The 12,551-nt window shown below is 43.7% G+C and overlaps 1 protein-coding gene across 2 annotated transcripts in view; it reads right to left on the reverse strand.

Moving 5' to 3' along the window:
• tmem108 (transmembrane protein 108) overlaps positions 1–12,066 on the reverse strand; it is a 48,384-nt gene extending 36,318 nt beyond the window's left edge. Inside the window, exon 1 of one of the 2 annotated variants that reach the window (XM_085762926.1) lies at positions 11,455–12,066. The gene's annotated coding sequence lies outside the window, so the exon portion shown is untranslated. The remainder of the gene's footprint in view (positions 1–11,454) is intronic. The other variant, XM_085762927.1, reaches the window with a different exon arrangement.
• Positions 12,067–12,551: the final 485 nt, after the last annotated feature.

The raw sequence follows: 12,551 nt of genomic DNA on the forward strand, positions 1-12,551 counted from the left end.
TTGCATTCTGGTTCCCGTCTGTAGCGGAGACGGATATCACCAAATTCACCAAAATAAAAGTGTTCACCAACATAAAACTTATAAAATAGACATTAACTTGTAATACAATAAAAGCAAAAGGTTAATTTAATGGCTCGGGGACTTTCTTGTAAATTATACAGTATTCCCTAAATTAAGGAGTTTCACCGCATTTCATTAGCTTGGTGCTTTTATTTTGACGGAAAGGCCTGTCTCTCGCCCTGGATCTGGTTGCTTACCAAAACAGCGAGTCAACGGCCCCAGACTAGGATATATTCATAAAAAAGTTCAATGTTTATAAAACTTCAAAACTCAAATTAATTCATATTAAACTGAGCAAAGACACAAGTCCAGAGGCTAAAACAAGTAAATGTATGCAGATCACTGGGTAGTGTGCTAACATTTAGCATGTTTATCCATTTGTTTAGCCAACTCATCCATGGGCAACTTAACATATCAGCGTGTTAGCTTGCTAAACACTTCTGCTGTGCTAATGTTGCTGAAAAACATCAAAGCCAGACTCTGCTGACACATTGAATCTGTAATAAATATTAGCACAGAATTCAACACACTGAGCTTACACAACTTGTGAGTGGATACAATAAAAGCCCTTCAGAAACACCCAGAAAGTTTCAAAGACACTGATTAAACGTCCTCATCTGTGACTGGAACCCATGCTGAGAAATGGCCGCTAATTTCTTTTAGCTTACAAAATATAATCCTTTTCTGTGAAACTGGGCCACGCTGGGCTGATAAACGCCGTCTGGCTCGCAGCACCAGGCTGAACCGCTGTGAGTGAGAAAAACAAACCAATTACTCCGACTCATTCAAACAGACCAGGATCTCTGAGCCCCGCTGATGATGAACATTTGGAAACAAACCTCTCTTACACAAACTTCACACTCCCGAACGGGACTCGCGTGTTTACGGCGCGTTAACTACACAATGGGTTAACTGCATTGAGCTTTGGTTGCATCGAGAAAATATGACGCAAGAGGATCAGGATCAGGTGTAAGCTCTTTAGAGGTGTGAAGTAGCCGCAAAGTTTGAAGAGCATGATGCGCGTATAAATAGCTTTAGCATGGATTACTGTCAAACACGCAACATCCATCAAACATCTCGTAGGGACGCCTATCGGAGAAATAATGAAGCAATCAGTGCAACCACTCAGCACCCTAATTACCAACAGTAGCCCAGGATGCCCACCAGCAGCATCTCACAGAGAGTGTGTGTTGTGTGTGTGTGTGTGGGTATTAGTTTTTAAAATGCTTTCAAGGGGGAAAATGTCTCACCACCAGACGTTTAATTACCACAGGATGGAGAGCTTTGGTTTGCCTGTGCCATCACTCATGGCTGAATTAATGAATAGGTAAACAGCAGAGGAACAAGCCAGACTCAGCATGATCTGGATGAGCTCCGTGACACCGTACACACTCACACAGAGAGGACAGAGGAGAGAGAAGGAGAGTCAGTAGCATTTAATATTATGGATGAAGAGGTGGTTCATGCCATGGTAGGGTGGAGATGGAGCTCAGAAGAAGAGCTGCATGGGCTTCTGGGTGATTTGTTTGGCGAGCCTTACAGAGCCTATGATGAAGTGATAATACACAGATGATGCACGCCCTCTTGTTCTGGCTTGCCATGGGGAACGTAATGAACAACATGAGAAAAAAAGATTAGTGTGTTTCATCACAGGAGTCCATGATGTTATCATAAATCCTGGTCTCCACTAAACAACAGTAATAACACAACACAAAGTGTCTTAGTAATGTGTTTTTCCAACAACGGCTTGGCATCAATCCTACAGCAGTAACCACAACAATACAATACCATACTTCCTCATAGTGTTGTTGTGATGATGGTGGCGCCGCCCAGTGCTGCTTAACATGTCAGACTAAAATCTCACATGGGGCTCAATTAGGCTAAGATCCAGTGACTGTGAACATCCTAACATGTGTCTCTATTCAATTTCATATTCAACAACAACAGGCAAGCTTCCCTGAGACTTTAATTGCTGCACAAGTTAATCTTTTCAGTTGGATTTGGTCAAAAATAAATAACTAATGTGGCAAGGTGAAGAGGGCCCGGGCGGGGATTGAACCCACACCTCCCGGGTAAGAGTCATGCGCGCTTGCCAGTCACCCAAAGGGACATCCCTTTGGCCAAGTAGCCAGGGCACATGATCAATTGGAGGCATAGTGACAGGAACCTCAACTGTCACACTAAATTGATGGTGCACACTGGTTATGACTGGATAACGAATATGATGAAAAATTGAGACACAGCTGTATTTAGATGATCAGAAACAGAGATACACTCATGAATATGTGCAGAATAACCAGGTTTATTGTGCTCTATTCAAATGGAAACGAATGTGCATGTAAACATTAAGATAACTGACAGTTAATAGAGAATCAAATGTTCTTGTTCGAGTACAAATTGCTTTTAACACCTTTGGTCAACTTTGTTTAAAAGTATCTGATTCTTTTCTGAGAGGGAGTCACACAACATTACTGTGTTACTGCTTTTTCACAGTTTCACCAATGCTTTCCATAAAATTTCAAAAGGTATTAAGCTTTTATTGTTGTGTTAAGCCCTAGTATTAAAATGTCCATCATTATTTCCCAGATCTCAAGGTGATGGCTTTAAATTGTCAGTTTTGTGCAACCACTACCCAGCAATGCTGAACTTATTTAACAATTAACTCAACTCAAATTCTCAATGTTTGAGAGGCAAAAAATTGAATGTTTAACATTTTTTTCATGATAAATGACTCAAAAGTCAAATATTATAATGACCGTCAGTCATTATTTTAGTAATTTAACAGTTGTTAAAACATAAAACCTGCCCACTAACACAAATTCTTTTACATTTCACTTTTGGCTGGAGAGAAATGTCCTCACATTCAGACAGCGGCACTGAACAGAGCGACAGCGAGACAAAACCGAGCCAGTGAAAAAAACAATATACCAGACAAAATGAATGTCAATGGCATTCCAGCGGCCTGTTTACAGCTATCGTAGTTAAATGTCAAATGGTTGGCCCCGCGGGGAGACAGAGCAGACTGGGAGAGAATTTGCAGGTGTCTCTCCCTCCATCACTTTACCGCCTCTCCTCCGTGTGATGTGGTGTGTGGGGATGGGACGATACAGCGGGATGAGCAGCAGTGTCTATTATTAGTGAAAGAGTGAGGGATGGAGCGAGCGCCAAGGAGAGAGCAGAGGAGCCAGCCAGACCTCACTGACATTATTTTAAGAGTTGCTGTGGTGACAACTTCTGCAAGAGATTACTTGTGTACCGCAGACGACAAAGCTGTGTGTGCACTGAAATGTAAAGGAGCATTCCAGCGTTTTTTTTTTGCGAGTTTTTATTTTAGACATATTTTGTTAAGATTACATCCATTGGTTTTCATCCATTTTATGAAAAGACAGTGCCTTGTACATTTTTTGCACTTTATCTTTCCATTCAGTGTACATCATACCTAGGTTTACACATTATTTATAAAGTGCATGTTGGATGATGGACGATGATCATCAGAACAATCACTGACATGTGATTTGTTTTCCATTAATGTAGTAACTTATAATTTATAGTATTGAATTAATATTCAATTTAATTTGGTTATATAATGTTTCTTGTATATGACGATGGGACTATGGTTAAGATGATGAAACGTCATCAGTGAAGTAGGCAGAATTAGACTTTAACTTGGGGCTGCTGCTAATAATGCAGGTGCTGCCCTGTGGCCCCTGTTGTTCTAGTTTATAATCTGTATTAATGGAGCTGAAAATAAACAAACTTGCAATCAAATAAATTAACACAAACTAATTACAACATGGTGAACAAAGGTCCTGGAGCATTTCTCCCCATTTTGCCCAGTTACCAATTCAGCCTTGATTAATTGGTAACAGCAAATTAATTTTAACAAAAATGAATGGAACCTAATACATATGTGCAGGAAAGTACTGTAAAATAAATGCAAAAGGTCAGTAGAGTCATTTCTACAGAACTTATGGAATACCTTTCCTGACACTCCCTACAATATTAAAACATTTAAATACTATTCCAGGTATTTTTTCCAGCAATAGACATTCAATATTGCCTTTCCATGTTATCCTTCCATATAGTATAGCTACTGTGTCATTGTTATCTACCTTCTAACACACACAGGAGGCTGACAGAGCAGCATACGAGGCAGCACTGTAAATATTGCATTTCATTTTTGATTTTTAAGTCTCTTTATGAGAGCAGCATGAATTAATGAATCCAGTGAGCCTACAGTTTGTTTGGCTGCACTGTAACAGCTGCTGTAAGACACTCGGTTTTCTTCTGTTACATTTCTGATGGACAGCTGTTCGGTCTCTGGAGGGGAAGATACACATGCCACTTTGAGAGGAACTCTGGGACATGCATGTTTAATTTCGTATTATTATCATTATCATTATTATTAACCCACTTAGTGTCAGTAACCACTTCCCCAAATCACCCAGGGCAGAAATCTTCACATTGTGGGGGTAAAATTCACTGAAACTGAGTCTGCACAGCAAACAGGTAAGACACTACGACACATAATTCCAGTGGCACCAGATGCATCAACTCTCATTGCACTGTTGAGAGAGGGGAGAAGAAAAAAAAAATCATTGCAGTTGCTCCGGAGTGTTTGACATATGGTGTGTAGCACAGCGAGCTGCAGTGTTTTTACAGCACAAACAGCCTGCGCAGCGACTACTGTGTCCAATTTATTTGCAGCTTCTGACAAACCCAAAACGTCAAGTCATCTCTTCTCTCCAAAGGACGGTCTCCTCTTCAGGGAGGAGGAGGATGAGGGGGGAGAAAAGGGGGTGGGGGGGGTCATACCAACAGCTTCAGCAGCAGTTTCATTTGGCTCCTGCTGCCTGTCGCTCGCGGCGCTGCCCTTCTCAGTTCATGTGAGATAATCTGCTGGTGGAACATGGATGTGGTGCATTCGGTGGGACCGGGCCAGAACCAAGTGCAGGTAGAAATGTGAAAGACTCTGGATGACACTTAGAGGAGGAAACACGTCCAAGTGCCTTGTTTGTCGCGACGCCAAACATCTGTCCAGCTGCTGTCCACTGTGATTTAGTTGTTGCCATGTTGCTCCTTTCTCCTGCCAATCCTGAACGCACTCCAGCATCAACATCCCCCCCCTGTACAATGATGCCACTGTCTCCATGGTGATGTAGCTGCCACAAAACACCACAACCAGCACCACCGCACACTGGGTTTTGCACAAACAAACAAACACATAGATACAAACATGCCAGGCGAAATCTAACCCTATCAGTCCCACATCCCCCTCCCGACATGCTGCTCTGTGTATGAAAATTAATTTGCGGTGCCGACGCCTCGCTCCATCTTATCCAGTATTAATGCTGTCTCAGATTACTAGACAGCTTTCCAGCCCCCGGGGGCCGCGGATCTCTTCGACCGGAGAGTGAGACTGAGGAGGAGAATGAAAGCAAAACCATATAAAACGGCTGCGTAATAGGGGCTGACAAGCGGCAATAGTTTTATATTTGCGGAGTTCTCTGAGAGGTGGTTAATGCAATGATTACAATGAAATGTCAGCTCCCATGACACCTTTTGGAGGGGGAGACACCAGAAACACACTGAGATTATCCGGCTCCTGGTTTGCACAGTAGCTGTCATGTAGAGTTCAGTGGAAAACCGCCTTTTCCTGTGCTTTTGTTTTGAAGAGCATTTTGGCACAAGGTGCAACTCTGTCACCGTCTGATGAATCCCCCCCCCCCCCTGCCTTCTTCCATCTCCTATATATTTCCTCTCTTACCTCATGTGACCCCGCTGAGGACTTGGCTCTCGCCTCGCCAAGCGCTGTACATGAGGAGCATCAGCACCCGCCGCTTTTCTACCCATCAATCAGAGTCTCCAGCTGCCATGAAATGAGCCATATGCAGCACGGGCAGGGCTCAGAGAGAAAACAATGGTTTTATACACTCAAGGGCTCCAGGTTTCTTTTCCTGGCTGCCTAACCTGCTACTCACAGTTTAAACAAGTCCCAGAATCAAATGTTGGCTTTGGCATTTAGGTGATAACAAATACCAAGTGTATGTTTTTTTGGAAAAGCAAACACTTTGATTTAGCGAGCAGGGAAAAGTAAAGATGACCGAGCATTTAGGACAAGATAGGGGAGTTGTTCTCTCAATCCTCCACAACAATTAGTTGCTGACAATGACATAGAAGCCCAATAATAAGCCACGACCACGGGGAGGGGACTACAGCATATGGTGCCACTTTAATCTGCAGCTTCTATCAGACAAGTCTGGCTGGTAGACAAGGTTTGATTTGAACCGACTACATCCTCCAAAGCTTCAACATAACAACAACAACCTAAAAATAAAACGCTTAAATGCGACTATATTGTGTCTTTCCAAACTGTAGCACTGACAAGTATTCATTCACACGTTGAAATTGAAAAGATCTTCGGTCGTTCACTGCTGATCTAACAAATATCCAGCTTTGAGGAAGTTGCCAAGGAAACCGCAGACCAGAGGATCTCGCAGTCCTTTTTCTTTTGTGATTTGATAGACTAGCACTTTTCTGGGTGAGAGGGTGGTGATTTGCTTCCTTGTTATCCGGGGTCACAACCTGTTGTCCATTAGAGGCTCGGAGTAATCCTCATAGGTGAACCCGGCTCCCAGACCCCGTAATCATCAGACTGACACCTGCTGGTATTGTCCCCTTTCATCACATGACCCCCATGGGCCGGCCCAGGGTGACGTGCAGCTCCTGGCCACGACTTCTCCTCCCTCCAGACCTTCTGATAATCCTATTAGACCCAGTCATCTGCACTGCATTAAAACAAATGTGCCGATTGATCCTAAAACACAAACCCTCTGTGTCCCCTGAAGCTGCCTACAGAGAAGACCTCATCTCACCTGTGTTTCACTTTTCATTCCTCGATCCTACACACAACTGTAACTGTAATGAAACAACTTTTATCAACATCTCCTGTGTGAATAAACGGTTAGATTAAAGAGACTCAGATGAAAACACTTCTCAAACAGAGGAGGGGGAAATAACTGTTGAGAAACTACTAACTGTCAAGCTCAAAGGCCTAGCCTGCGGAAAGAAAGAAAGAAAAAACGTTTCATAGACTGAGGGGATAAAGACTAGAGCTAAGCCCAGCCTTATGACTTCCAAACACAAAAGGCACCAGAGAGAAGGCTTAAGAACATTTAGTAACAAACTTCATATATATATATCCACACATTTAAGTTGATTGATTACCCGATTAGAAAATATTACTGCATGAGTCCTCATCATCAGTATAGACATGTGAGTGGGAGCTGTGTAACCCTTCAAAACACTGAACTGGGAATTACGCTGCAGTAGTGAGGGATCATCCTGTAGTTTGACATAAGCAGGTTAAATATTTGACCACACAGCAGCTCTTTGTTCAGTTTAAAGCTGAAATACACACAGTTTTCTTATCAAAAAGCTTTAATATATAAGTCTGTAGGAAAATATTGGAGAAAGTCTACAACCTCAGGTTAGTAGCCTACTGTCACGGTGATGCTAAATGGTAATGTGAACATACCATGCTCCAAATGTTTAGCATGTAAAATGTTTTCCATGTTCACTTTTTTGATTGAATGTGTTCATAATTATGCTAACACTTATGACACAGGCTGACAGTAATATAGTTTGCAGCAGGCCAAATTTAATTTTGTAGCCCTGATGATGGCGCTCACCCACAAATGGAAAATTACGGGATGACTAAGCTTTTACATTTCACTCGGGAACCTGGGAGTCTGAACCATGGCAATCCATTAAAATAGTGTTTGGTGTGAATGTGAACCTTATAGCAGCACTAGAGTTAAAGCCAGGGGATCGCCAAAGGCTGGGAAACATGAATAACCTATCTGTATTTCTTTCCTACTCAGCTTTTTCCAGCACTAAAGTGATGGACCAACTAAATGATCAGTGACTTTCCCTGCTAGCCTGACTGGAAATAACACATTTAAAATACTCGGCCATCAAGAAATGTTCACCATTCTTGCATTGGACTTGTTCAGTTCAACAACACCAGCTAACCCTAACCCTAACACAAACAACACTTAATTGAAACTCATGTTAAAAGCTCCATCGTTTTGCTGTTGACTGAATGTGTGGAAAACTACAGGACTCAGGCTTTAACTGAAAATCTCCTTTGTTCCCATTCAAAGCTGAAAACAAGCCTTTGCGTGGATTTTAGCTCCCCGGGGATCTACAGCAGTAAGTATTAGCTCAGCGTGTCGCATTAGCTCTATCAAATACACCTAAAAACCTCTGCAGCAACGCTCTGAGAAAACAATCGCCTTACATAATACATTTACCACTGCTTTTTTTTTTTTTTTGTATTGCGAAGGAACTGGTTGGGCCCTTTCCGCCCCTTGGGTCCCTCTTGGCACAGAGAGTGACCGTCAGTGGGTGGAGGTGCAGATTGGAGTGGCATGGCTGCAGCTGAGGAATGTGAGGAATTCCCCCTGTAAACACCTCATGCTCGGACGGTCACCACACTCTTATCTCCCCATGCCCATCGCCCCCTTTAATCTTCATAATGGTTAGTTATTCATTACCAGTGCTCTCCCTCCTCCTCCTCCTCCTCCTTCCATGTGCCTCTGCTCCATCAGGTGGCAGGTGAGGCTTGGCTGCCACCAAGGACTCAAGTTTTTGTTTATTTTAGACTGAGGCATCACATGCTTAAATTATTCACTCTGATACCCCCCAATGGTCAAACAAAGGCTGCTCTGATACTACTGTATACAGTATAATAATGGCTTTCAAATGTCAACACCTTGAAAGAAAGACGCTTTTTCTTTTGGAGCCAAGCGGTTCTGCACGGCTACCCCAGGCAGGCTCCTTCTGGTCCTATGGGAACCCTTTTAGCTGATAGGATCACAAGTGGCTGATGGGGGGAAAAAATTATTTTTCTTCTTGGTTGAATAGAGCGACTTTCACTTGTTCTCCAGCGCTGCACCTCCCCCTGTGGTTCCTGTGTACTCTATGAGTCCCCCCCCCTCTCAGCTTAAATGAAAGTCATATCGAAAGCAGCTGAAGGCCTTCGTTAATACTACTTGGCATTTAGAAAACACAGGAAAAAGAAATGCTGAGGCAAATTCCTGTTTTGCCAACCTGCTCTTTTGTCATGCTGGAGGAAGGTACAAAGTCCATCCTGAGCACACACACTGTGTAGCATGAAGGGGCCCGGGGGGGCTGCATTCCTCCTCACGTACCACTCTCTACCAGTCATGACGGATGCTTATGTACAAGTACAAAACCCCGCTCACGCCGTCGTAGCCACATTCCCCAAAAACTTTCCCATCAGCTCGGACCTTCGGCTGCTCCAAGAGTCAGAAACCAGATTTTCCTTTTTTCCCTGGAACTTCCCTGATAAGTTTGTTTAAGGGAGGTCTGTCCCTGTGGATGGGAAAGCTGATATTTTCCAACTGTTTTTTCATTGTTAACATAGGCTTTTCCTGACAGTGCAGATAAAGAGAGCATCTGTGGAGATTGTTCTACCGCTGTCCTCTCAACACTCCCCCCAACACTAGATATCGCACCAAATAGGAAGGAATTGGAAAGACTGACAGGCACTTTGCCCTCCATCTCAGTGGAGTGCAGTATTATTAGACTTAATGTCCTGAAAATCATATCCTCTGTATATTATTCATTCAGTCTCCTTCAGTGTTTAGAGTTTCTAACACTTATCATATGACTCAGGGACAATAAAGTTGGTCTGTCAGTAAGAAATACCCCAACAATGAGGTTGTTTGCCATTTAATTCTATATATCTATTAATGGTCCCCAGAGGATACATCCTAAAGACTTTGTTGATGCGGTTGAGGTTGATTATTGTGGTTTTAGGTGAGATACCACAACAACATTTGGATGGTTTGCAATGAAATTTGGTTTGGACATTCAGGGCCCTCAGAGGATGAATCCTAAGAACTTTGGAGATCCCCTGACTTTTCCTCCAGAGCAACCTGCAGGTTCACATTTGCCTATTTTATGTTTAAAAAAATGCCTCCACAACATACAGATGGATTGTCATTGTAATTTGTACGAACATTTATGTTCCTCTCAGGGTGAATTGTGATGACTCTGCCAAGTTCTTCTATGGAAATAAACATGATTTGATGTAAAGGAACCGAACAAACCAATTCAATCCAGTCAAATATAGCTAAATAACAAAATTATTTGAAGCCAATACCTTCTATTTATATTGCAATGGGGGGGAATATGTTCTGGTTTTTTCAGTCAATAAAAAATGCTTGATATCTCTCTGGACATGTGACTGGTCTTAGATCATGTTTACACAAATCATAAATGTTCTCATTATCATTAAGTGCTTTTCTCATATGTTCCCTAATACCCATTCATAGTATCACAGCATGTCAGCTCGCCCCGAGGACGCTGTCAGCTACAGATGTCAATACCCCCACTGACCCCGCTCCCTCCCCCTCCCCCCGCCACTGCACACATGGCACTGGAGGATTGTCCCCCCAGAACAAAGGAGCGGGGGGTTTCTGTGGAGAGCATGCAACCAAACATTCCTGTCACAATGGGGAGAGTGGCCGGCAGGTTCAATTAGTACACACTTTAGACTGTGCCTCCATACAATCCTAGTTGGGCTTGAAAACAAAGCTGGAGCTCCACATTCAAAGGGGGGTATTTGGTGATGCCCGTCTGTTCGTGGTGGTCTTGCGTTTTAAGAGACTTTCCTCTATTATCTGCTTTGTTGCTGCCATGTTGCCTGAGAAATAAAGCACTTGAAGCGTACTCAGGGCAGAGATCTTCAAGTTGAAGGATTGATGGTTTTCTCTCCCTCTCTTCACAAACTTTAACGTGGCTATTTCATGTTTGGAAGTAAACAAACCTACTACAGCTGTAAATAAACCGAGACAGAGCCTGCAAATCTATAGGCTGCCATCGATTTCCCCAAGGGTAGTGCCACCCAAAGTCCAATGAAACAGTTTACAGAGCATTTTCTTAATTGATCATGATTCTCCATTTCTCAGCTTCCTGAAGAAACAAATCATCTCCAGACCGAAAATCTCAAATGTTTCTTAGTGAAATAATTGTGACTTTCCAGGAATCTCACAGCAGCAGCAGCAGCAGCTCAACTTCAGATGTCAATTTCCACGTCTCATATGAAGGAAAGCAAATCACGAGGGGACATTATTGATGCTCTCAGCTGATAGTGTGAATTAATGTTGCAGTGTTGGCTGAATGCAGCACTGACAATGATGTGATGCTTTTGTCTGTGACTCTCTGCTGCCCATGACTGCCTGGAAACCCTCAACCAGGCTTTCAACAAATCAGATGCTGGATATATCATCCATATAGAAGAAAATGCAGCAGAGGCACAGAGCTGTTAGATGTAAAGTAGGAGGAATCAGCTGATGGACTTACCTATTCCACAAGGTGCGCCGTAACGTCGGGTCGCCCCACTTGGCGTATCCGAGAGAGATGCAACCTCGAAGCCGCTGTGTCACACTTCACACACCCCGGGCGCACATGTTGCAAGTCCCCGCCGAGAAATGTCACAATCATGAGCTGCAGCCAGAGAAGCCAGTGAAGCCAGTGAAGCCCCAGCGGCGGACTGCAGGGAGCGGACTGTCTGTCCCCCCTCCCTCCTCACCGGCCACTGGGAAGCGACACGGTGTGGTGTGTGTGGTGGTGGGAGTGTGTGCTGTCCAAGCGCGGGATGAGATGTGCGAGGAGGCGCCTCCCTCCCCCCGGACTCACCTTTCCTCCCTCAGCCTGGGAGCTGGAGATGTGAGGTGGACGTGAAGCGCACACACACACGCAGCGTGATCCGCGGCCACTGAACGCTGCACAACCCGACCGCTCGTTAATGCGTGGTGCGCAATTAAAGAGGCGCGCGCAGGACGCTGGTGCCACCCACTACAGGAGGGATTGTGTGTGTGTGGTGAGTGTGTACGGACAGGGAATTTTAATGAGGACTGCTGCAGAGTTTCCTCCCCCGGGGGAGAGAGAGTCGGGATCCGTCTGCGCCTGAAAATCCACCGACCGACCACCGTCCCGACAGGACAGACCTTATAGCACGCGGGAAAGGAGAGCGAGGAGCCCGGCGTCAGTGGAGCACGCGGCCGCCTCCTGGCCACCTGCCAGTCAGAGCAGAGGGACACTACTGGCCCACCTCTCTGAGACACCTGTTGATTCAGAGATCATCTACACCAGTGGTTCTCAAACTTTTTTTTTTTTACATCAAGGACCCCAAAATTGACACAAATTAGACCACGGACCCCCATTGGACAAAATTTTGAAGCAAACAAAAGAAATACACAAATATTTGTTCTGAGTTTTGCACATTCAAATTAGGGCCAATGGCGTGATTTTTTTTTAGAAATATTATAGAGAAATTCTCTGGAAAAAAGTGGTACAATTTCTCCAAAAACATTCAAACATTTCTAGGAAGAAGTGGTAAAAAAAAAAGTTAAAAAAAAAAACAAATTCTAGAAAAAAAGTGGTACAATTTCTCAAAA

The sequence above is a fragment of the Trachurus japonicus genome, chromosome 20, assembly GCF_045865225.1.
Source record: "Trachurus japonicus isolate A0001 chromosome 20, Traja_1.0".
NCBI lineage: Eukaryota > Metazoa > Chordata > Actinopteri > Carangiformes > Carangidae > Trachurus > Trachurus japonicus.